Source organism: Athalia rosae, chromosome 4, assembly GCF_917208135.1.
Source record: "Athalia rosae chromosome 4, iyAthRosa1.1, whole genome shotgun sequence".
In the NCBI taxonomy this organism is placed as follows: Eukaryota; Metazoa; Arthropoda; class Insecta; order Hymenoptera; family Athaliidae; genus Athalia; species Athalia rosae.
The window spans coordinates 5,695,939-5,722,927 of NC_064029.1; the positions used below are offsets into that span (position 1 = coordinate 5,695,939).

At 39.3% G+C, this 26,989-nt stretch overlaps 1 long non-coding RNA gene across 2 annotated transcripts; it reads right to left on the reverse strand.

Moving 5' to 3' along the window:
• On the reverse strand, positions 1–26,395 carry LOC125500616. 2 transcript variants are annotated; one of them, XR_007278015.1, is made up of 8 exons: positions 25,943–26,395; positions 17,308–17,446; positions 17,052–17,186; positions 16,769–16,958; positions 11,393–11,673; positions 10,900–11,055; positions 951–1,063; positions 1–76 (listed from the first exon to the last, which is right to left on the reverse strand). It is a non-coding gene; the product is annotated as an uncharacterized LOC125500616 (long non-coding RNA). The 2 variants fall into 2 exon arrangements; XR_007278014.1 differs by having other exon boundaries at positions 16,769–17,186.
• Between the last annotated feature and the right edge of the window lie 594 nt (positions 26,396–26,989).

Sequence of the window (26,989 nt, forward strand, 5' to 3'; positions counted from 1 at the left end):
GCGCAGTCCCAGGGGACGGTGGACTCCCCCTGATGAACAGGGGGAGTCCGGTCAATGACGTCGGAGGAACTGTGACCTGTAACATAAATAACAAATGAATAATTATTTAACGCAATACATGACTTAATGTATGACCTATCATGTAACCTGATGTATAACTTATTTTATGATTCAGTATATAAGTATACATATAAGACGTTTGAATTATAATAAACTGTACCAAGTTATGTGATAATAAATTATTGTCTTGCCTTATTGGCGTGTCTGATGGATTATATTAAGGGGTGCATGAATTTGATCACTGCATTACCCAATGGTAATACTAGGTGATTTGATTTTATAAGGAGTATTCTTTTCCAAGGGGGTGCAATTCATATCACATGTAAAATTGAAGTCATGATGTAACAATCACTTATATTTATATCATTTTTGTATCCACGAATAAGATCAATAAATCTTTCTATATTTCATCAAGAAAAGAAATTGAGTGAATCATTGTCAAATCATCCCGAGAATCCTGAGGAAATTTTCAGGAGCTGCATTGAGTGCATTTGCAATACGTTCTTCAGCAGAGCTCATAAAAGAGAACGTAATCAAACTACAATAACAGACGTTCGAGTGATTTTTGAAAAGTATTTCATTCACGGACGAAACAAATTAGAAAGATTTCGCATAGAAAGTTGATTAAGAATGATAGCTATACCTAATTTGTATCAGTCAGATTGATTAATTAGTTGTCTTAAAATTCTGGAAAATGGATTGAAACGCGTATGATTCAATTGAAGTCATCTCTCAGAATTCTAAAGCATTGTTCAGAACCCGGGCGAGCATATTTATAAGAACTGTTTTTAGTACGAATAGTCGGAAGCGCGTGATCAAAATACATATTAAAAGTTCGCGCAACCGATTTAGGCAATATTCAAATAAAATTTGTAAGAAAGATTGCTCACCGTTCGCTCTCTCCATCGTCGCTCTGAAGGATCTGCGTTGCTACTGACGTCGCTCCTGGTGTCGCCGCTCCTATGGCCGAAGCTGAACTGCCGTGAAATCCAAGACGGAAAACCTGCGACATGAATGTACTCTGTTAACCATATACCAAATTACAGGCCCCCGATCGGACGTTTCGTGATTGGCTGCAATTCGTTCGCTTACTATACATATACCGCTCTGTATCTGAATTAATGCACTTGTTAATTAATCATCATCAATCAAATGATTGAAGTCCGAATCGTTTGTGTAGCATTTGAGTGATAATCGATTGAGATGTTAAGTAAAACAAAAGTTTACGGGTCTCTGTGCGATATTATGAACGAATGCACCAATTACTGAAAACTAATCGGTCGAAGATTTTTCCCCTGAATGGTGTAATACATTTGAGGCCATATTTGGCATTTTTTAGAGCAACAGGTAAGGTATTCGTTCTCCTAATTCAAAGACTATGGTCTTTGCACACTTTTCGGGGTGAAAAACACCAAAGAGTATAGTCTTTGCACACTTTTCGGGGTGAAGAACATCAGAAGTTTTCTAGATTTCTTGCAATGTTTTCCTACTTTTTCCGATTTTTTTCCGATTCTTCAATTGATTTTTCAATTACCGCATCTTATGTACCTCTTAGAGGCGCATCATCATCTGAAAGTGAAGGTACATCATCCTAGGTTCATTCCCGAGCTTCTCCTGATTTTTTGCAATCTATTCTTATTTTATTTCTGATTTTTTCTGATTTTTTCCGATTTTTCCTGGATTTTTGAAATTTTTTTCCACTTTAGCCGGCCCTGGAACGGTGTGGGCCGAGAAAATTAATTGTCCGGCACTATTTTTAAGCTCCGCCCTTAAATGACCACGTGACCGGTCTTCGAAATACAGCTAGCACCATGTGGCGGAATTTTCGTGAACTAAAATCCTAGGTTTCTTGCCCCTTGACGTCAGGCAATGTGATGCGTGAACGAGATGTATTCCGTGTCAATACTTTTCCGGTTTTGCTTGCAAGCGGACAAACCTTATGCGTTTTGGACTAGTAGTTCAGGAAAATTCCGCCACATGGCGCTAGCTGTATTCCGAAGACCGGTCACGTGGTCATTGAAGGGCGGGGCCTAAAAATAGTGCCGGACAATTAATTTTTTCGGCCCACACCGTTCCAGGGCCGGCTAAAGTGGAAAAAAATTTCAAAAATCCTGGAAAAATCGGTAAAATGAGAAAAAATCAGAAATAAAATAAGAATAGATTGCAAAAAATCAGGAGAAGCTCGGGAATGAACCTAGGATGATGTACCTTCACTTTCAGATGATGATGCGCCTCTAAGAGGTACATAAGATGCGGTAATTGAAAAATCAATTGAAGAATCGGAAAAAAATCGGAAAAAATAGGAAAACATTGCAAGAAATCTAGAAAAATTCTGATGTTTTTCACCCCGAAAAATGTACAAAGACTATAGTCTTTGATGTTTTTCACTTCGAAAATGTTCAAAAGTTATGCTTTTTGGTGTTTTTCACCCTGAAAAAGGTGCAAAGAATATACTCTTTGGTGTTTTTTGACCCCTAAATCTGCCAAAATCGCGCGAAAAATGAGCAAAGACTATAGTCTTTGGTGTTTTTTGACCTCCAAATCTGCCAAAATCGCGCGAAAAATGAGCAAAGACTATAGTCTTTGGTGTTTTTTGACCCCTAAATCTGACAAAATCGCGCGAAAAATGAGCAAAGACTATAGTCTTTGGTGTTTTTTGACCTCCAAATCTGCCAAAATCGCGCGAAAAATGAGCAAAGACTATAGTCTTTGGTGTTTTCTGACCTCCAAATCTGCCATAATCGCGCGAAAAATGAGCAAAGACTACAGTCTTTAGTGTTTTTTGACCTCCAAATCTGCCAAAATCGCGCGAAAAATGAGCAAAGACTATAGTCTTTGGTGTTTTCTGACCTCCAAATCTGCCATAATCGCGCGAAAAATGAGCAAAGACTACAGTCTTTGGTGTTTTTTGACCTCCAAATCTGCCAAAATCGCGCGAAAAATGAGCGAAGACTATAGTCTTTGGTGTTTTTTGACCTCCAAATCTGCCAAAATCGCGCGAAAAATGAGCAAAGACTATAGACTTTGGTGTTTTCTGACCTCCAAATCTGCCAAAATCGCGCGAAAAATGAGCAAAGACTATAGTCTTTGGTGTTTTCTGACCTCCAAATCTGCCATAATCGCGCGAAAAATGAGCAAAGACTATAGTCTTTGGTGTTTTTTGACCCCTAAATCTGCCAAAATCGCGCGAAAAATGAGCAAAGACTATAGTCTTTGGTGTTTTTTGACCCCTAAATCTGACAAAATCGCGCGAAAAATGAGCAAAGACTATAGTCTTTGGTGTTTTTTGACCTCCAAATCTGCCAAAATCACGCGAAAAATGAGCAAAGACTATAGTCTTTGGTGTTTTTTGACCTCCAAATCTGCGAAGAACGCGCGAAAAATGAGCAAAGACTATAGTCTTTGGTGTTTTTCGACCCCTAAATCTGACAAAATCTCGCGAAAAATGAGCAAAGACTATAGTCTTCGGTGTTTTTTGACCTCCAAATCTGCGAAGAACGCGCGAAAAATGAGCAAAGACTATAGTCTTTGGTGTTTTTTGACTTCCCAATCTGCCAAAATCGCGCGAAAAATGAGCAAAGACTATAGTCTTTGGTGTTTTTTGACCTCCAAATCTGCCAAAATCGCGCGAAAAATGAGCAAAGACTATAGTCTTTGGTGTTTTCTGACCTCCAAATCTGCCATAATCGCGCGAAAAATGAGCAAAGACTACAGTCTTTGGTGTTTTTTGACCTCCAAATCTGCAAATAACGTGCGAAATATATGAGCAAAGACTATAGTCTTTGGTGTTTTTTGACCCCTAAATCTGACAAAATCGCGCGAAAAATGAGCAAAGACTATAGTCTTTGGTGTTTTTTGACCCCTAAATCTGCCAAAATCGCGCGAAAAATGAGCAAAGACTATAGTCTTTGGTGTTTTTTGACCTCCAAATCTGCAAATAACGTGCGAAATATGAGCAAAGACTATAGTCTTTGGTGTTTTTTGACCCCTAAATCTGACAAAATCGCGCGAAAAATGAGCAAAGACTATAGTCTTTGGTGTTTTTTGACCCCTAAATCTGACAAAATCGCGCGTAAAATGAGCAAAGACTATAGTTTTTGGTGTTTTTCGACCTCCAAATCTGCAAAAAACGCGCGAAATATGAGCAAAGACTATAGTCATAGGTGTTTTTTGACCTCGAAATCTGCCAAAATCGCGCGAAAAATGAGCAAAGACTATAGTCTTTGGTGTTTTTTGACCCCTAATTCTGCCAAAATCGCGCGAAAAATGAGCAAAGACTATAGTCTTTGGTGTTTTTTGACCCCTAATTCTGCCAAAATCGCGCGAAAAATGAGCAAAGACTATAGTCTTTGGTGTTTTTTGACCCCTAAATCTGCCAAAATCGCGCGAAAAATGAGCAAAGACTATAGTCTTTGGTGTTTTTTGACCTTCAAATCTGCCAAAATCGCGCGAAAAATGAGCAAAGACTATAGTCTTTGGTGTTTCTTGACTCCGTAGATCCACACCTCCACTGTAATTGAGGATGCAGTGAATCTCAGGATACTAGCTACTAATATCCTAGTGAAGAGCACTTGACATTGAATCGTCTCCGGACCACAAGCTCAGTGTAGAGTGGGCAAACGATTTTCCGTGAAGCACCCGGTTTATTCGACAAACCATCGCAGACCTGTGGGAATACTAGCAATTTCAGAGGCTAAATCGATCGAATACAAAACTAGTTTCTTAGAGTAATGCTTAGGCTACATTATGATTAGAAAATTGTCGGTCTGTTGAAAACGCCGTGAGATTATCCGAAACCCGTTTCGACGTCCTCAACCCCTTCAAGTACTAATCGCGATTGTAACATTTAATGTGTATACGGATGCTTTTGAATTTTCGCGTATCCCACCGTTGTTCCTTCTAATAACAATTGTAAGTATTGTACACTCGTCGCGAGGGAAGGGGTGAGTTGTGCAGGAAATTTAACTTCTCCAAATTACTGAGCTTCTGGTAATTCGAGTTCATTTTGCAATTATTCGCCAGAAGATATACCTATCTCACCCGCATCTCCAACGCTACAACAAGCGCCGAGAGAGAGAGAGAGAGAGAGAGTAAAATTACTCATAGTGGAGGTATTCAAATTTACCTCAAAATGTCCCCTGTTTGTGAGCTAAGGTCAAAAGTCCGCGCGGAATTGAGCTGCGGTGAAATGAACGACGTTCAAACGTTGGACAACCGTCGAGTCACTTTGACAAATTAATCATAAGAGCTTACGAAATGAGAAATGTTTTATTGTTATGGAACACACGCGTGAAATTCTTCTAATTTTTCCAAACCTACCCTCGACAAAGATTATTCGTGCACTCCTATTCATAATTTTCATCTTTATTTCCTTGTGACGTTCGCGCACGAATGACCTTTGAATTCGCAGCGTACAGGATCACGTTTCTAATTCAATGTAATTTGTCCGATAAGTTAACATAGGGGATGAATTCCCACTTGCAGAGGAGATTACGACTGAATATTGGAACAGCCGTTGTTGAATCGTCCTACATTTACTCGTTCACAAACGGAATCGAGTAAACCCGGGGAATGCTGAATACAGGGTTCAACTTTCAAGCAACTCCGAGCACTAACGTAATCTCTACATATAGATTTAAAACGAACTCAGTTTACTCACAAATTAGTTTTAGCAACGTACATTGTCGATCATCTCTCGTCGTGTAATCAGAAATAGATTTCATATTCGAGCTTTTACGTGAATTCATCATGTACGTTCGATCGCGAAAAGAAATCACGACCTCCCGATGAGAGAGAAACGATGATTATATTGATTAATTTTAATTCACCGACGAAATAAACTTCATCGAGAAATCATAATTTTCATGTACATACATTGCGTGAAAGGAAATTACATATTACAGGTTTATCATTACCCAAACCCATACAAACGTTGGACGCTTGGGCGGCCTTTTCTTCGTCGCCGTTCAGGCGACGCTTGAAATTCTCACGCGCAACTGAATATTTGGCGTTCCTGTCGTGGGTTATCTATGCCAAAGTTTTACTCGCCGCCTATAACAATGAGAACGCCTACGGGCTGGTTGGTTGGTTGTTTGTTATTATTGTTATTATTTCGCCCTTTCAAGATTTCGCGCTCAGTTTTGTTCATATAATGATATATATTCCGCAGGCTGCTGCAGAGTTTGAATATTTCGCCAATATGTATCAAAAACAGAGAAAACGATCGTATATGTATATCAGAACGTGCATCTAATATCCATGTTTGTATATGTATATCTATGTACATGTATTTACATATCTGCATAACTTAAGAATCGTTTAGATTCCCTGGAACGTTGTGTCTCCGATGCTAGCTGTTTCAAACTCTGTATAGCGAGAGAACTTTTAAGCGTGTCTACCCACCTAATACTATACTCCGAAGCATAAGAATGATAATAATAATGATTCTAATGCTGCATAAGTATAAGAGGAGTTATCGCATCGCGCAATCCTTTTGGGAATCAAATGCTCTCTACCTCAACGTTTGGTTACTTCACCTGCACTTCAACTATACATACCTTTACCTATATGTATAATGTATGTAGGTTATACCATACAAGATATCAAAATTGAAGACTCCCTGTTCTCTCCTTGGATTCGCGTATCACATGTACGTATGTTATATGTGTATACGGCTTTGATGAAATTCCCTAACGTCTTGTAGCTTCTACTCCTCGATCATGCTCCATCATTCCCATCCTATCCGAAACTTCGTAAATCCTTTTGTTTTTATTTTAAGCCAACGTAGGTCTGTGATAATATATTTTCTCAACTATAATATTCGCAATTTTTTATCATCTCCGTGCGCCATCGGCTTGAGAAATTTACTTTTACGTCGAATTTTCAAGACGATTACGCGGTTCTCGTCAATTATCATTATAAAGATGACAGCTTTGATTCAATATTTTCAATACTGAAAATAAAATCGTCGTCGACTGGTTCGCGCTAAGTGAACACGGATAAGATTCAAAAATGTATATATGCGTGGCGTGCGAGAGCACATGAGAGAATGATCGAAACTTTTCTGTGCCAGGGGAACCCTGACCCCAAAGAATTTTATACGTTCCGAGCTAAAACCGAGTTGTTCAGGAGCGTTAGTTTATTGCATCGAACGTTTCGTCGTTCTCTCGACACGACGCGACACCGAGCGAGGGTCGTAAATTTTTGCAGAAAGGAATCGTCGCGCGGGATAAACGTGTTGATGTCGTATAAGCGATTCCTTAGCAAAATTCGACTTTACGATAGGTTCCACTTGACACCGCGCGTGAATAGGAAACTCCGAATAGCCAGCCAGCCAGTCCGAACAATTAAGTGTAAAAACTATCCGTGCAGGATTTCGGGTTGTCCTAAGACTGAAAAAAAGTTAGGGGACAATCTCTACGTCCTTCGACGCTGACGTTGAGCAGGGTTATCCTCTCGCAGAGGTTCCCTTCGAGTTTGGAACTACGTCGAATGTTTGCCAAATAAGATGGTTGAATGATCATTGATATATATTTGTATTGAAAGTGCGACGGAAACTCACCGCTCATTTTCAAAAGACTAAAAACTCCTCGGTCTCATTTATATACAAACCCTTTCCGGGAAGCGATCTCGTTTATTATTTGAGTTTGAAACTTGAAGGGTTTTCGCAACCCCCTAGATACACCTGCTCGCGAGTTATTATATTATACATATAGAGGATATAGACCTACTCGAATAATTACGACTCTGTGAGCATATTCCGTTACGTGTAACGCATGGGTATACAGATCTGGTACGTGTACGTGTGATGCCAACGATATCTTTCTCTTATATGGATACATACAAGAGCACAAAGCGAGGGATGAAAATAGCTGGAGGTGGTGTGTAACCATGAACGTAGGTATATGTATACGTGTAGCCGTAAGCTCTAAATTTGATTCATTTCAGATTCGCGATGCTTCAACATCGGGTGGGAAGTTGCATTTTCGAATGTGTACGTGCATCACGCGATAAAGGTAATGGTGATGCGCCATAGAGACTAGAAAGTTGCGTTTGTGTGAGCGTTTCTCAAGTATGTACGTACAGTAGATATGTAATATAGTTAAGTTTACTCGTAGCCATTTCTGAGTCTGTAGGTCGTGAGGATGTAAAAACGTGTAGGATGGTGAATTAGGATTCTATGAGATGCTAATGAAGACTTTACATTCTGCCAGCGTCTTCACTCGAAGCTTGTAAATTAGGGCGGACGGAAAACTCTACTTTTGATTATCTTAGTGTTGTTGCAGCGGAAGGAGAATGATAATAATTAGATATGAAAGGAAGACAACACACGGAGCTCATAGACGTTGCATTTCCCTTATATGCACCTGTACGACGAGTAAAATGAGGGGCAAAATAACCGCCCCCGATATACGTTTCTTATCCGTAAACTTGGAGAAACTGAAGCTATTCATTTTCCACGTAGTAAACTACGTTCTATTCAAAGTTGAAATTTCCAAATCTCTTCCATTCTATTCGATCATTCTACAAGAGAGTGGGGAATATTGTGTAAATGATTTCCTCAACAATCAATCTCTCGTGAAATTAATTAGTATTATTACTCGGTGGGAAAATATTGTTCGAAATGTTTGCGCTTCAACCGCAACCAACAACTACCCATATGCAGTCGCACAGCTATATACCCGCATATATATATATATATATATGTAGAAGTCGCGGGTTAGTTCGGCCACGATCATGAATTCCAATATTCCCCTTTCGCGCAACGTTTGCCTGCATGTAAATAATTCAATGTTGTTATTTACCTTTTGAGTTTGACAAACTTCACACCCGCAATTTCACGATAGGAACATCGCCCGCTGTCAAGGGGACAGGTGGTTCGCAGGCTGGAGAAATAGAAGTGCCAGAAGGAGAAGAAAGAGTTTCGGCGCGGCAGTGCAGAAACGGTCTAATGTCAAGTGCTGCTTCAAATAATATAACTGTCGTTTTTCCTTTGATTTCACATCGGATTTTCGCTACCCTTCCTCGATTCTTCCCGCGACCCCGGTTATATCCTCCAGCGGCACCGAACGACTTGAGACATTTTTAACGCGAGGCAATTTCCGAAGAATCCTCTTAAACCGTTTCACGCGGTGTTATACTTCCAGTTATATTACCTGGCAGGGTGAAAAAAAATCTCCGTATTAGCTATTTAATCTCCTCGTACTGAAAACCGACCTCGTTAAAAAATTAAATCCAATCAAATTAACACCAAAACTAATAACATTTTATCGATTCATAATTACATCTGATTCCACGATACGTTCCGCGTCGTTCGCATAGACGATCGGATCATCGCGTCGCCTATTTCTTTCGATCAGGTTTTCTGGTTAGCTCGGGTTATATTCTCATATTATATGAGAATCGATCATATACACGCCCAGTTCCATTAGCGAGAGGTAAAAGCTCCCGCCAAGTAACCTCCGACCTGAAGCCGGGGGTTAACATTATATTTTTATAGACATATAGATATTTTATTTCGTTTTTCACTGTCTGTTTTTTTCCAAACCACGTGAAGGGTGAAAATCGCAAGATAAACGCGAGAGAAACGTTTCAGGCAAGTCCCGTCTCTCAGGAGTTTTTCTTCAACGCTGTACTGTAAAATTCCTTGGGGAGCTTATATTTTTTTAATTTTCACTCGAACCGACCGCGTGTTCACTAAATTATTATCTCGCTTCAATTGCGAGTGATTGAGTATGTCTCGTTTTCAAGTTATTGGTTATTTCAACATCACAGATTCTGACAATCGATTTATCCATTAACAGGTCCAATTTGTCAGACAATAATTGATTATTTCGAAGGATATCCGCGCCCTGCACTATCTACTTGTGTTTCATATAGGGCTGGGGGTGCATTAAAGCCGGAGCTTTCTAATTTATTGCAATTTGTATCTTGACCGCAAAACCGGCAACATCCTGGATTTAAAGCACCAAAGGATATTATCAAAGAGGGGATGGCTGGATAGCTATCTGGATGCACAAAGTAGAAGCTATAAAAAGAGACTCTTGGGTAATTTTCAACACCTATGCGAAGTCACCGTGACTCCGTGTGTGGTACAGGTACGCATATATGTATGTATTCGCTTTATGTACAACTATAAACTCCGATAGCGCAGATTAAGACGATATAATTAAAAATACATATACGTATAAACGTTTGGGCGGTCACGTTGCAAGTATTGCGTCTCTTACTACCGATATAAAATATTTTCGCCGAGCGAAACCCCCGCGGTACTATATACGTGCGCTCTGTATTGTGAAAATAATAAAAATAAAAAGATAGTGTTATGCCGAATTTAAAATCTCTGCGCTTCGCAACGTTACAGGTATATGTATACCCGTGTACCCGTACACCTATACACACACACCAAAATTCAAGCTGAGAATTTTATCCCACCGCAGCGTATCGCGCAGTCTCCAAATCTCATATAGATTTGCTCGTAGAAGTTCGCTCTTAAAGGTCGACTAAAAAAGGGCAGAGTGAGAGAAAACTAAATGAGAAAAAAAAACAAAAAAAAAAAGAAAAGATGAGAAAAAAGGCAATTTTCGGAACAACGATCGCACGAAACTCGGTGGTTAACCTCGGCCCTCTGTTCGCGGTGTGGAAATAATAAAGACTCAGTAGAAACAGTGTAACGACTGACGTAGGAATTCTTGCGTTGTGTAAATTTCAGCTTTTTATTATCGGACAGTCATTTTATTCCCACCAATGAAACTGGTGCAGCAATTTTACTTATATACCTACGAGCATAAGGGCGCCGCAGAACGTTCATCAGACTTTATCTAGATTCACACCACTTACCTTAACTTAACCACCACCTCCTCCGCAGTCTCCTTATCCCACCTCTTTCTACCGAAGTATACAATTTCCTGTTTCGTTGCAGTTGCGAGGACTTTACCGCGTTCTACCGGAGTGATGGAATATTTCAAATTACCCCTAACACCCTGATAACGATTTCTGTAATAAGATGAAGAAAAGAAAAAAAAAAAAAGAAATCAAATAACAAAAAATTGCTCCGAATAAATTGCAGTAAGAATTGGGTTACCTTGGAAAAATTTCTATAGCTTATTCACAATTGTACAAAACGTATAGCATAGGACAGAGGTCACATTGTTACATTTGCAACCATACTTAATGCGTCTTGCCCTACATAACTGCTTATACACTTACAGATATATGTACACGTATATTCGTTATTACGAGGGTTGGAAAGCCCCACACATGTAGATAAATTTGTACATACGTGTGTGTGAGGTTGTACACGTACGCTGTATACTTTCAGAGATATACTTACACCGATGGACTCGTTCACCTCCCACGTAGAGACGGTAGGAGCGAAGCACAAGTCAGGTGGACGCAAAGTAGCGACGACCAATTAACATAGAGACAACGGGGTCTGCATATTCATTTATTCAAATGGCCAACCCTGTATCTCAGCGCTCCGTTTGCCGGCGAAGAGGTACCCTTTGGATGGCGCGGGTGGCACGCCGTGGCGCGGGTGGCTCGTCCGGGTCCCGGAAAGTAGACAAGTGAAAGCCTCCTCCTGCCAAACTAATACTTGCAGCTAGTAGGATTCTAAAACATGGCGAAATTGCGGAGATTAGAAATTCCTATTCTTCTATATACACCGTACATATGTATAAGACCTTTACACACGACTATGTATATTAGTTTCCGGAGTTTCGCGGACGAGTTACGATGCAAGGATTTTTAGAGCCGATACACACTAGCCGGCTTACCAATTTTCAACGCTCAAAATTGCTATCGTTTGATGACAATTTAGCAGCGCATATAGTTTTCATCGCCGTTCAACTTTTAGATTCTCTTTCAGCAACACAATTGGTTATTGTTCGCTGTAATCAAGTGCGAGATCCAGGCTTTTGTTTTATTCAAGTTATTGTATATTGTTTATATTCACGCTCAGGGGTAACGACAGACAGTAATGGCCGTTATTAGTCGGAACTCTCTGGCCTCCATAGTGTACCGCGCCTGCAACCGCCCGGAGATAATAATTCTTATCCCGAGCGCTCCGGACTATTATTATAATGTACAGGGTCATTTTTATCTACAATCTAACATCGAGGATGAAAACTTGAGGGTTTCAAATCAGCTACCGATCGTCCGAAAAATCGACGGTGTCGTCGTACGGGTATCTTCGCTTCTCAAGTGCGGAGAGTTGGTTCTAATTAATTTTCCAATTGTTCGAGTCAACGGACGGAAATCGATCGAGTGAGGCGGTGAAATTATTCGTGAATCGATCGATAATTTCGATGCGCTTAATCGCACGGTCCGACGATTTCGCAGTTGGTCGCGGCCGAGGTCAACAATTATCCAGAGGATTTAAGAGTTCATTGGAAACGCAAGTGAAACTTTTCAAGTGTTTCTAATCAACCGGTGAAATGCTGCATGATTTCAACGCCCGATCGGATCTCGAACGCTGCAGGATGACTGAAACTTAACGAATCATCGAGCGAGTCGATTTAAATCAGTAGAACGGCAGTAGCGAGTTACACTCGGCAATTTCCTAACGTTAAAATTAATGGAGGGTACACGTATACCATTTAAAGGTGTAATAACGAAACCGGAAACTGTTTCGAAATAAAAGAAAGAAGTATAAAAAGAATAAAGAAAGGGAGGAATAAGAATAAGAAACGTCTGTCTTTATCTGTTCTTATTATACCCGGCAAGTCTCTTGAGAGAGGTCGGTCGATCCGCGTTGGTTGGTTTGTTGGAGTTTCCTCGGAATATCACCGAGAATAAATGAGAAATTGTATTAGTATATTTATAGACAGTGCGAACGCTATGAAACCCCATCTTATTTTATCTCGTTTAATTATAATTCCTTACGGACAATATACCGCTTTGTCTGTCGATGTTATATACGTACGTACGTATGAACATGATACGCAAGGTTTGCGAGATGTTACGAAATGAAAAATATTCTATCTCTCATGTACAGAAGTAGGAAATACCGTTTGCGATCATGTCATTTAATCCAATGAATACGCATCAACGAATTCGAAGCTATTTTAAAATTACCAATCGGACGAACGTGTACAAATGGATTTTTTAATCTCATTGTCAGCTACGCTTTCGGGAGAACAACAATAACGCAATTCGCTAAAATCATTATACGCGATTCATGCGATTATCAATGCAATAACGACGTTTGTGTAAATATCGGTAAGGCGTGTACGCATGTGGTTGCGTCACGTGAACAAATCGGCAAAGCTGTCACGCGCAATTTCCAATACCGCGACTGATTTCAATAAACCATACGGAAATTCGATTCGAGGTTGGTATAAATTACTGAGGATAGCTGCACGTTGTTGCGTCTGGATCGATACTTTTGAATCTTTAATTCAAGAAACCAACTGAATTCGTGATTTCGACGCTGCGGTTTCACCCCACCGCAAATTCAACGGCACATATAACACCCGTAAAGCTACTACTATTCTGAGTGGATGTTGCAGAAATTTGAGTGGACTACGCGAAGTTTAACTTGAATAATGTCTCCACTTTTCCGCATAGTTTATAGAGTTTTGACCAGCTCCAGCTGTTCGAATTAGTACTTTGGCTTTTACGGTGCTATCCATCATTTTCCACTTTCTGCTAAACTGCATACGTGTTACTTTATACACGAGAGAGATCGGGACCAGATGGCAAGTTGAGGAAGAGTTATAATAACAATTTTAAATCTGCACGTAGAGATAATGGAATATTTTCGAAACATACAACGACCAACGAAAATCCTACAAATTCGAACTTATTCGATGAAGATCTGGAGCGGCATTTTTTCAAAGTTTAAAAGTCGCAGGAAATTAAATTTCATCAATTCCAAGGATGCAGATGTTTGGAAAAAAAAAAATAAAAAAAAATACGGTACATCCGAAACGACTCTATGAAATATAGGAAAAATTCAATTTCGCTTGTGCCGCATATAAAGCATCAAAAATCTAGTACAACGTTGAGAACAAAACGTCGTATATACTTTTTACACGTTTCTCGAGTTTGTTTTATTGTCTTTCCAAGCTGGAGCCGAAACAGAAGTTCAGAAGCTCGGCTTGAGGTGAAGAACAAAATAGTCGAATACAAACTGAAGTCGGAAGGGAAAACTTTCGATTCAATTTATGGATCTACTAGGTTTTCTACAACCAACTAGTACATTGCAGTATAACGACGCCGGACGAAACCGACCGCAGCCGTAACACCGGAAAAGTTTTCCTAATTTAAATAACGAAATCGTAAAACAACGCGTAATAACGTGACTTACCTTTATCTCTGTTCTTCTCGGATTGTTCCTTGATGCATCTACATTATAAGCTCTCTTCACCCCTTCGCCCTAATTTTGTTTTCTCTTCTCCCCTTATTTTTTGCCGACGCTGTAGTTTGAATTTTTTTTTTTTTTTTTTTTCAATCCACGCACGCATGTACATTGGCGTATAAACGAAGAATTATTTTTCTTATACACGTGCAAATATATGCAAAATGAAAATAATTATCACCCCGTGTGATAAAAAATTCAAGAAAATTTCGTTTGTGCGGTTTGCGCTGCAGTACAACGTCGCTATTAACTATTACTTCACGTCAATTTCCTTGCATAATTTAATTTAAATCTTCGAAAGTATATACATTAAAAAGTTTTTTCTAATTTTCTAGCTAACAGTTAATTATAATAATGCTCGTGAGTTCTGATAGAGCGGTATGAAACCGTCGCGTCTATCGTGATCACCCATTAAATATCAAAATCATTCGAACGTAACGATGAAAAATTGAATAATCAAATTGAAAAACTTTCATTGCCGTGTAGTTTGAATAAATATTATACAATACGACGTTGCACGGAATCAATTTAATTTAACACGAAATAACAATTATTCGTGCACATTTTATCGCGATGTAAAATTTTATTATATACGTCCTATTATTTGGCATTTTTTCGTTCAGTCGACTGCAGTAAATATTAGTAGAATTAAGCGTGGCTATATGTAATCACGAATCGTGAAATCAGATATTCGAATATCTACCCAGGTTTATAGTAACCCGATGAGAGACGGATAAATTAAATATAATTATCACGGTTATTAATACATGAAAATAGTTTTGTTTCCTAATTTTATTTTCTCCATTTTTGGTTTCAGTTATATCAGGGTATATTAAACAACGGCGTTGATTTTTTGTTTTATTCTTTCCAATTTATTTGGTCGTTATTTGCGTGCTATTCTCGTTGTTTTATTTAGCTAACTTTTGGCTTTCACGACGAGAATATAACCGATAACGTAAAAAATGCAGTTATAGGGATTTAATTTTTATGATTATGATTATCATTATCATCATTATTATTATCACAATTAGAATTTGCTATTTTATACGAACTATCAAAATGAGCATTCCTGGGATTCGGTATTTGATTTCAATATATCGATTAATTTATAGGAGTAGGTACTCGAATACAGTGTTCATTTATATACATTACTCTGTTTACCTATTGTTCTGGTATAACCGGAGTTGCGGTTTGGTGTACAATTTAATCGAACTAATCGATGATCGGTAAAAACGAAGAAGAGAGCCAAAAAAAAAATATATATTAACAAGAGAAAATAAAAAGCGATTTTCCAGCCGCGTCTCGAGTTTGTAAAAGATCGTGGGAATCGGTACAATAAGCTATGTGCTCAATTAAGACGTCGATGTATATATATAGAAATTTTATTCAACGACAGGTTCTTTCGTTCCATACGCGATATATATGTATAGCGTGAAACTGTAGCACAATTATCGAGCTGTGTCAATTGGTTGATTTCGTTCAAAACAGCGGGCACGATAATTTCGCAAGTCCGTGACGAAATTAATCAGGGCAGATAAAATTTGGAAATGATTGAACGAAAAGAAATGAATTTATTTTTATCGCTTCGCATTTCCGCAACAAATTTTCGAGTCGGTGTTTAAGAGAGAAAAAGGAATAAAACATCACCATTATCCGCACGTGAATTAATGTGCGCGAGAAATTTCCTATGCAGAACAGAAATGAAAAAAAAAAGAGGGAAAGAAATCATGCGATCAAGATTCACCGTTGACAAATGAAATATCGTTCATTTATTCATTCGATATGAAAATAACACGCGAAATTATATCTGTATCGTGGCGCAGGTTGATTTCACGCGATATACGTGTACTCTATATATATTTATAAACCCTGTACGATCTATACTTGGCAATGTTTGAACGAAGTCTACAAATTAACGCCAACGAAGTGTAACCATACACGGTGTGTAGGGAAAGAGAAAATGAATAAAAAAAAAAAAATAAAAAAAAAAAACTGAAAAGAGATTGACTATCCCGAATTAGTTTGTTGGCGTGAAAAATCTCTGGAAATTTTTGGCAGGTGTACAGCTCTGAAGGATACGCGATAAAAATATATAAAGGGGGACGAAATAAAATAAAATAAAATAAAAAACTATGGGCATATTTTTTTCTTTACCAAAATTTAAACCATATACATTTTTCATATTGCACAATACGATGTAACGCACGATAATATATCGATAATAATATCGATGCGTGCGCGTTTTGTGTATCGGATGATAAAGGTATGTATGGAAAAAAATGGAAATAAAAATAAAACTGGCGCTAGATTATACGGAATGTATATTATGTAATATATTATACATACCTTTGTGCGTAAATACGTGTGACAGGATTTTAGCTACGTCGGCGTAAATATATAAGGTGCTTCGCCGTACAGGATTATCCTGGAGGAGCCAGAGGACTTACGCTATAGGTATAGAACACCTGCGGTTGGAGGGAAAACTTGAAGCCCACAAGATTCTCGAGTCCTTTTCACGTTTAGAAATATCGCGTTGCTGCAATAACGCGACATCCATGTATTTTATATACGTATGTATGTATGTATGTATACGTACATACGTATGTAATATGTATACTGTATACATAACTGTTCGCTGTGCCGCGGCCTCTTTCGCTCGAGTGTTACTACAAAGGTGCAGAGTTGCACTAGGTATGTATCCATCACGGAGGGTGTATCGGTGGATGGTGGATTTCGATGTGGATGAGGATGTGTTACGTCGCTACTGCAAGCGAGTATATTTCAGTACATATGTGTATCAATGTCCTACCCTATATACGCTTACGTATATATTGGATAGTGGATATGGAGCTGGTATGGTACTCATGGAATACTACGATACTAACCAACTGCTATTGACACACTTGCGGTTTGGCTGGCCCTAGATATTGGCATACCCCGTTGGATAGGTACGTTTCGGGTGGCAGCATTGAAAAATGAACAGGAGGCTGATTGTCGTCGTCGTCATCGTCATACCTCACCGCGCTAATTAAAAATCATATAATGAGAAAATGACGAGAGTTTTCCAGAATTCTTTAACCCCGTTTTAAGTAAGATACTTGGTTCTTTCTTTCGCTTTTTCATCAATTTTTTTTTTTTTTCATCTTTTACTTCGATTTCTGCGGACACATGGGTATGCGATGTGATATGACCTCGATATCGTCCCTGGGGTATGGCCTAGGCCACCAGGGGTCGAGGGGTGTATCACGTGATTCGTTATACGCCGTTCGGATTTCATATCTTTTATATCTTTTGGTAATAAACGTACGGAATAAAATAAAAAATGAACAAGAAATAAAAAAGGGAAGCCAGAAAAAGAGGAAGAAAATAAAATGAATAGGTTTATATGTGTATAAAATACACTAAAATAAACAACGAGTAGAAAAAGCACTGTGACATGAGCTTCGTTATACCAAATACAACAGTTTTTTTTTTCACAAAGCGGGAAAATGGAGGGAAAAACGACTTGTGCGGTCTCGAAAGAGCCAAATACGATCTCATTTGACGTTTTATTAGGTGGTATTTATCCGAGCGTTTCCTAGAATCTGGGGGATACGAATAATCCATGTTTATTCTAACTCCGGATGATGATCTGGCGCAGACGACGGTGTCTTTTTCATTTATACATATATACATATATTTTCCTTCCCTTATGTTTCATGCGATTTGGCTGCACGCGTTTTAATGTAGGATGTACATGATATAGTATACGTGTAAGAATTTAAATTCTCCCGCCGCTGGCAACGCGCCTCTAGGCACGTTCTAGTTAAAGCTTAACGACCCACCCGTTATATAGAGGTATAAACTGCGTTTGTAGAATGCGGGGGTGAACCAGCGACTCCAGTATTCTCTAGTATTCAAGTTTATTGCTGCACCACTTTCCGACTTGGAGACGAGATGAGCGGAAACTGCACACCATTAAATTTATTTTTCTGGAAATTTATTCCAACTATCATAAAAATTTTAACAAAATTGACAGTGAAGCTATTCGCTGTTCGCTGCAGTTCATTTTACTCGGTGTACAACTCCGCCGTATCGCTCGCTGTGAATGAATTTTTTTTATTCTCCCTTGTTTCGTCGATTTTTACCAACTCAAATTTCCTTTCGCAATAACAACTATTTTCTGTTAACTTACGATACGAAGAGTTTTTCGGAAAGAGGGAGAAAAATATTTGTCGCACTCGTTTTCGAAGTACGTGAATATTTACTAATTCGTGAATTATTCTCGAATCAACTTATTGGTGAAAATGAATCAATGTCGCGGGCCAACTAATGTAGGAAATAAATTTGAAATTTCGAAATCGATGTATTCTGTATTTTTTTTTTTTTTTTTTTCAAATCAGTGGGAATATTTGAGTGGTTTTACTGAATTCTTTTTCCAAAGTGGATGTATTTCCCCTCGTTTGTTCACATTGAATCGTTGTTTGCTTGTTGGTCCGGCGATGTGTACTCACCAGATTTTCATACTTGAATAACGAACTTAAATTAAAATCGTATCACTATATAGAACCGTTATTTTATTCACGTGAACGTTACGTACGAAATTGTGCTTTAATTGGTCGTGTGCTACTGACTTTTCTTTACCACCCATTTACCCAACAAAAAACAAACATCGGAAAGTGTAAAAGTTGAAAAATACTGTACAGACGAAACTACTTCGCCCCCGATGTATCTACCGTAAAACTTCTCTCAAAGTACTCAGCGGCGATTTGCTGTCCACGAATCTTTATACAATCCTCGTAGGTAATACCGAAAGTCAGCTTTGAACGACAAGTTTTCTCCACATCTTCAACCGCTAAGAATCGCACTTCAATTCCACTGCACGGAAGTAATTGAATCGGTGATTGGCCATCGACTGTACATGGCTTACTTTATATACCTCTGCCACGACGGATAGAAAAGTCGATTAATTGGTCTCGGAACTGGTTGCCCATAGGAGTGTTTCACGGGGTATGAAAATTCGAATGACATGTTAGGCCCGAAATTCTGAGGACCAAAAAAAGAAAAAAGAAATGATCAAAAACTACTCGAACTTACTTCTTCGATTCCATAACATGATCAGGTAGTCGATATTTCGAAACAGAAAACTTGAAGTGTGAAAAATTGAAATTGTTAAAATAATAAAGAAAAAATAAAATCGAACACCCTGCGTACACGTTTCCACTGGAAGACTAATTACACTTGAAAAAAATTTAATTATTTGAATCCGTTGAAGCCGCAGGATGTTTCTTCGATTTTTTTTTTCTCCATAAATATAAAACCAGAAACAATTATACATCGTTCGTAATATCGAATGAAATACGGAAAATGTGGGGTAGAAAATAAGCAACGAGACGACGAGAGAAAAAAAAAAAAAAGAATACGACAAACACAATAAAAAGAAAAAGGAATCAGAGTTCATATACTCGAAGTACATGTTTGTTCTTTGCCCAGCCATCAATCAACCCTCCAATAAAATTTTCAAGCTCTGTGGAAGAATAATGTCCGTACGTAGAGGAAGGGATGAAAATTTTCACACGTGCGTACCGGGTGCGCGTGTGACAACGTACATCGTACGTATATACCGTATGCCGTACAAACGTGTACGTATATAAACGTTGTATAACGTATATGAAGGTATTCAGGCGTTCGTTTTAACACAAGGATCGGTTCGATGGAGAGGGAGGTGTCTGTTTTTAGTACCCATCGAGAGATAGCTGTGTTGGCAAATGAGCGTCTCTTGTTTGATCGCCGTACCAGCCTAGCTTTATGGCTTACATACCTTGTACATAGGGCCTTCCTAGCCCCCGTAACGAGCTTATCCGATCAGTGATTGCCTACTCACTACGACTAGCGAGGATCTCTGGCTCAATCGATACACTGTACACCAAATTTCAAACTAACCGGTGGCTATATATATATATGTATATATATATATACCAATACACGTGTAGTTTTCTACCGATCGATTTGTCGGACACGACCGCACGTTATGGGTATATAATTCGGGTTTAGGTACATTTACATTAGAATTTCTACCGATTTCCGGCGTAATCAATTATTATAGTACGCCTCGCAAGCCGCCGCCGTTTATCCCGCGCCTTTCTACTGCAGCACTCGAAAATCGAACGCCACGTGAATTTTCATTTGGCGAAAAATGGAGGAAAATTTATTTATCGTTCCTCGCTCGGATGTGTTACGGAATTTTACTACGATATCAAAATAATGAAGGTAGTGGCCATTTTGAAATTGATATATCGGCTTAATCGGAAGTATAGTCCGATAGTGATTGTTGAAAACATATAGAATATATGAATAGTCGTTCGTTTGATGGGTAAATTTGCCAGTCATCATCGGGATAGCGAGTGAATAACGTGAGGAATGTTGGCGGACCGATGTGCAACCGGAAGTGAATAAAAATAGCGAAAATGAAAAAATAAAGGAAAGGAAACAAAAAAAAAAAACAAAAACTCGACACGAATTTGATAGAAATGTTGCGTGGCGGGAATATAGGAAGCGAATACGATATATTTACTGCCACGGAAATGGCGTCAACGAATGATGGATATCGTACAGAGAATTGGGAGACTGTTATATTTATTTCTGTTATATACCTAGCTGTGTACCTATGCGGCGCATGTGTACGTATACAAAATTTTACGTAGAACGTCACGCGTTTTCTGGCTTGCATGTATATGACGTTATGGAAAATACGTAGGTATAGCCGAATGTCTATTGAAAATCGAGTTTCGAAGTCAGATCACGAAAACTTGTATATGTATATTTTCCGATTGCCGCCGCGCCTCCTGCCGCCCGCCGTTCGTCTATGTGTACATAGAAAATGGCGAAGGGAAGGGGGAAAGTTTTACTATATTACGTATATATTTTCACCATTGTTGATCGGACGCGACGTTAATCCCCTTGACTCTCGATGTGGATATAATTTCAATGAAAATCCAACGATGCCGCCGCCAGAGCTGCCGCTATGCGCGTCTTCAACTTGTGCGGAATTTCATAGTGGAACTTTTTAATGCCCCAGCAATTACGCGTCAAAAACTTTTATACACCTACCTCTACCTCGTACACCGTAACTTCAACTATACCGGGGGGTGGTATAACAAATATTTCACGATGTATTTCTATTACGCATTTCTATCACGGTTATATCCGCCTCAAAGTTTGAAACGAATTAAATTTTCACGCAATTCATACGTGTACGCATTATTACAAACGAAATTGCGCGTACGGGTAACTCCAAATTGCAGACCCTGCGATCTCCACAGCGTTCGCGAATGCGGATTCAAAATCGATACTCCGATTTTCTAACGTCGAGAGAGTCGTAATACCACTCGCATTCGCCGAATTTGAAAATGGCTCAATATCTGCAGGTATAATTCACCCTGTTGTTGTTGCGTTCTACATAAATGTTAAGTACTCGAAATTGAATTTTCATGTGCGTTACAATTAACCCCGTGAATACTGACTCGGCGAAACTATCGGATGTGAAGTGGGATTAACAAAGTATAACGTAAAGCTTGTTTAATTGGTGTTCGGAGTAAATCGGCATAAATTGGCGGAAGGGAGAAGAGAGCGCGGCTAATCAGACGTGATGAAATAATTCTGACGAGAGAAATCCGTTGTTTTTTCTCATCGGTTTGAAACTCTTGAAACATTCACAGACGTACCTCAGTTCGCGCAAATAAATTTTACGATATTAATTATCTGACCTTTTTTTTCTTCTCATTCTACCCTCGCTGGATACACTGCGCAATATCGATATCTGTCGTTGAACGGTTTCGCACAGATATTATAATTAAAAAATTGCATCCTCTGCAACGATAACGTTGTATATCGTGTACAGTACAGACGCTCAATTTCCAGACATCACAATTAATTGTTTATACATATTTTCACACAATTACTATTCAACTTTGATCGTTTATTTGCTCGTGGTATACTTTTTTCCCGTTTCTCATTATCGTTTCTGTCGATGAAATCATTGTATAATAAAACTGCTTCAATTTACTGCTTCGAGTAAATATATTTTTAAATATAGAAAAATAATATCACCTCGGTCTGAACATGACGAGTTTTATTCGTATTTTATCGATAAATAAGGATAAAATAAAATGAAAAAAAAGAATTTTCCTTTGCACGTTTTACTTTACGCTTCTCGAATGGTTTGCGAACGTTTCGCGATAAAACCAACTCGGGGCATCCACGCACACCGTATTAAACGTACTGAAAAAAGAGAGAGAGATAGATAGTTGATAGAGAATTAGTGAATATATACAAGTTCATTTCTTCGTAAAACTGCTCCTGGTCTGTAGTCGTCATGGTAACGCGATGAATTCCGTCGTTTCTCTGCAAGCTCGCGGTGAATCATGACGCGGTATATACGTACGGTATGGTATAAGGTATTATGGCCTGCACAGCCGCAAAATTGTCATGATAATGGGAACTCGCGTAAATTGGACCCCTCTCCGCTCCCTTGCCCTTACCCCCCCCCCCCCCCCCCCCCCCCCCCCCCCCGCGGCCTCGTCCCTTCGCCGTACAGATTTTCTCACATTTTCTCTAACGCCTTGTCGCATTATTATGCCGGCGAGATGGTCCGACGTTTTTTACACACCTACTTGAAATATCGACTTTTAATGGGCACGATCCTCCACGCATCTTTTTCAAACCGTCGCCCACCTTTTATTTGACTCTTGGGTTTTTCGTTTTCCAAAATTCATTTCTCTCGAACGTTGTTCGCATTTTTCCGTTTCGAGTCGTGAATCGCGTCGCGTGCGAAATTGCCTACATCTCCGTACACGTATTCTCTGCGATTATACGGATACGGTACATTTCCATTCTACGCGGTGTGCGAATAGTAGAGAAGCGTAACAGACGGCGACACGAGACGAGTTTATACCGCTAATGGTAAATGGGACTCCGTTTTAATGTTTTTTGAAGAGCGCGCACACGCGGGGTGTGCATAAAAAAGAAAAAAAAAAAAGAAAAAAAAAGAAACCGGTCCATTTTGAGATATGAATAAATGAAAACTAGCTGACATTTTTATAATTCTCGTCAAGAGCGCTTTTTACTATGGCTCCGAGTGAGGATTTCTTCAATTTTCAAGCCTGGAATGAAAGCTTCGGGCACACTGTAATCCTTTGACATTTTTCACGAATAGTAAAATGCTTTTTTCCAGGACTCGTCGACGCGTTCGATCCGTTGTTCCGTCCCACGGGGTGTGCACTCGTCACGCGGAAGATCCGGGGTAATTTTTTCGACCCGCCAGTCCTTATCGGTTCCTGATTCGGTGAACGGGGAAACGCGGAAGTTCCAAAACGAACAATAGCGTAATACAAACTTCCATTTCGGCGATGACGTTAACTAGATTTGCAAACTTTGTGCGGCTTGAAAAGTGTCAGGTGGTATTCCTATACATATGCATGCCATGGCGCGTCGCGCGTCGTTCTCGACTAGACTAATTACAGTAAGGTTACGGGATACGGGAGAACGAGAGGCACAAAGGTGAGGGAATAAGAAGAACGCGAGAGAGAATCCTCCCGCTCTTTCCTTCACCTCTTCCTCCCTGTTACAGCCCGTATCACGTGACACCGGCTCTACAAGGGCTCTAAGGAGGTTACCCAAGGGAGATTGTTTCTAGCCCTATAGGTATAAACCCCGTACATATACCTATAAACGAAGCTTTTCGAACTCACCCACTTTGTTCATCACCGTCATCTGCACCGCACCGCGGTGGTAACGCTTCGGCTTATAAACCACCCTCACTTCACCTTTTCCTGCAATTTAAACACCTTTTCGATAAAATATTATCAAAGTTTCCGGATCTTATTACTTTTCCTTTGTTTTTCCCCCGCTTTTCTCTGCCCTTTTTTACCATACCCTAATCATTGGGCATTTTGCGGTTATAAATATACACGTGTACAGTTTGTACGATCGGTGAGCTCAGACGATGGCCTGTCAGGAATTGGAATATTCCTTTTTTGCAAGATGTGCTTTTCTTCGAGATTACGGAATTCCATTTCATGTACTCCGATTCGTTTCCTTTTTCATTATTACCATGCAAATGACTTTTGCCGGAGAACAAACCGAACGAAAGAAGACGAATGGGGCAAGAAGTGAGAGAGAAAACATTGAGCGATGAGAAAAATGAAATTAAACAAAAATTTCAACATCCAGAAAAACTATGTATATAAGGAGGATAAATGGATTCGTACACATTATAACCGTTCGTCTTTCCTACAAAGATCGATCATTGCCGTCGTCGTTATTAGCATTAAATATAATCTCCATTTCGCAATTTCTATGTAGGTGAATGGCATGGGAATACGAATGTGCATACCAACCTCCCATTTCACGCTAATACAGTAAATATATACATATATATATATATATATACATACACGTAGTACATATAAATTTATATAATAAACGCGCGCGCGAACGCAGAGAACCTTGTAATACGTACGTACGTAGTTCCTTGAGCGCATCTTACTTTCAATCGACACACTTTCGAACCGAAGCATTTACGACTGTCTATAAACACACGTCGGTCTCTCCAGGGCTATATAATAAACCATGTATAGTATATAGACGGTAAACTACACCGACATAGGCCTATAAGGAGATAAAAAGAGACGATGAGATGGCTTGTACATGTGCAACCTATACATACTTACATAATCCTCCAACTGGTAACGTTGCAGACGGCTGGAAAGACAAAGATGAAGAGAGCAAAATGTAAGGGAATACGAGTCCGACTGAACGAACGTGGAGAGGACCGCGACGTCGGGTAAAAACTACGGGAGTCTTCGGCATTTCGGCAAAACAAAAAGAGAAAAAAAAACCAAAACAAAACGAAAAGGAGAAAAAAAAAGTAAAAACAATCGAGTGACTTGTGTGGCCCGAGGCGAATGACAAACCCGAAGTAAAATAAAATAAGAGAAAGGAAGGAACGAGAAATGTAATGAAAATAAATATAAATGTAAAAGATATACCCAAGAGATGATGTAGATAGAAGAAAAACCAAAGAATGGTAACCTAGATATTATGTAGTAGGTATCATAATATATTACACACTGAGACAAAAGAGAGACTGAAGAGAGAAAAGGGAAAAAGAAACGTAGAAAAACGCAAACGTCAAAACAACGCGGCGAAACTTGACACGAGGACCGCGGGTCTCCTACCCTGAATATTTTTTTGGTACCGCCTCAAAGAGTTGATTCTTTTTCCGTACCCTTTTTTATTTTTTTGTTTTTTTTTTTGTTTCTTTCTTTTTTACTGCGTAGAAAATTAAGGCGGTCTGTTAGTCTTAATTGGGCGTTGAAATATCGGGGTAGAGCGTAAATTGGTCGGAACCTGTTCGAAATCTATCAAAAGTTTAGCCGGCGATAGTCGCGCGTAAAATATGTTCGTTATAGTTATATAAGTTGGCTCAGCGCGAGTCGAAGTTCGACGTGATACGTATACGTGTAGAAATGAACAACTTACGTGCGTACGAACGTCGTCGTTTACCGAAAAAATTTTTATTCCTCGTTGCGGTGCAGCCAGGCCGCTTACGAAGTGGATGGGGATATAATCGTTGCTCTTCTTCGTCTCGTCATTCTGAAACCGCAAATCTCCTCGAATTTCTGAAACTCCGACGACGGCGGCAGCGGCAGCGGCAGCAACAGCAGTGTCTTCACTCTTAACCGTAACGTCTTCCTATTGCAACAACAGCTCGTTGCTGTCGCAGACAAATTCAAAGTTTCAACCTCGGTTTACTACAGAAATCCCTCGTCTTACACAAACCAGACTGATTACACTTCGTCTCACATAGGCACACGTACGTCTCTACGTAGACACACGTACGTGTACGGGTACGTATAATAATGTAACGTCTGCGTCTCCTGTAATTCTTGAGAATCCTTCGAACGCGGGACATACCAACGTTCTACGCGAACGTCTGCCCAACTAACTTCGCATATTCCATGCAAGTACAACGTACACGGGATGTTCTACGTCGACTCGATCAGATCATGCGACCATTTTTTTTTTTTTTTGCTAATCTTTCCAGGCGATTTTTTGATGCACGTCAAGAACTGTAATAAGACGTGGATCTAAGCCTGTCTCGAAAGCGGCTATTTTTCGAAATTTAGAATCGGAAAATAGTTAAAAAAAATTTCTCGAGACGCTGAAATGTGAAATAAAAAAAAAACAAATGGAAATTTTACCAGGGAACTGCAGCTCTCGTCGGACCGAACTGCCCCATATGTATATATCTCCATATAGTCGTAATATATATGTATATTTATACGTATGTATATAAATTGGAATGCATCGTGGAGGAGAGTGGTCGAGCGAAGCAACGCAACGCGATGAAAGGTTAGGTAGGTTCGTGTGCAGGTGGAGGACCATAGTAGGTATATAGGAGTAAATATATATGTATATATAAATATAAATAAATACCTATATGTGTACGTATTATACGCGTAGATGCTGGTGGAGAGTAAGTGGCTGTGAACCGTTATTAAACACTCCTTATTTCCAACTAATTAA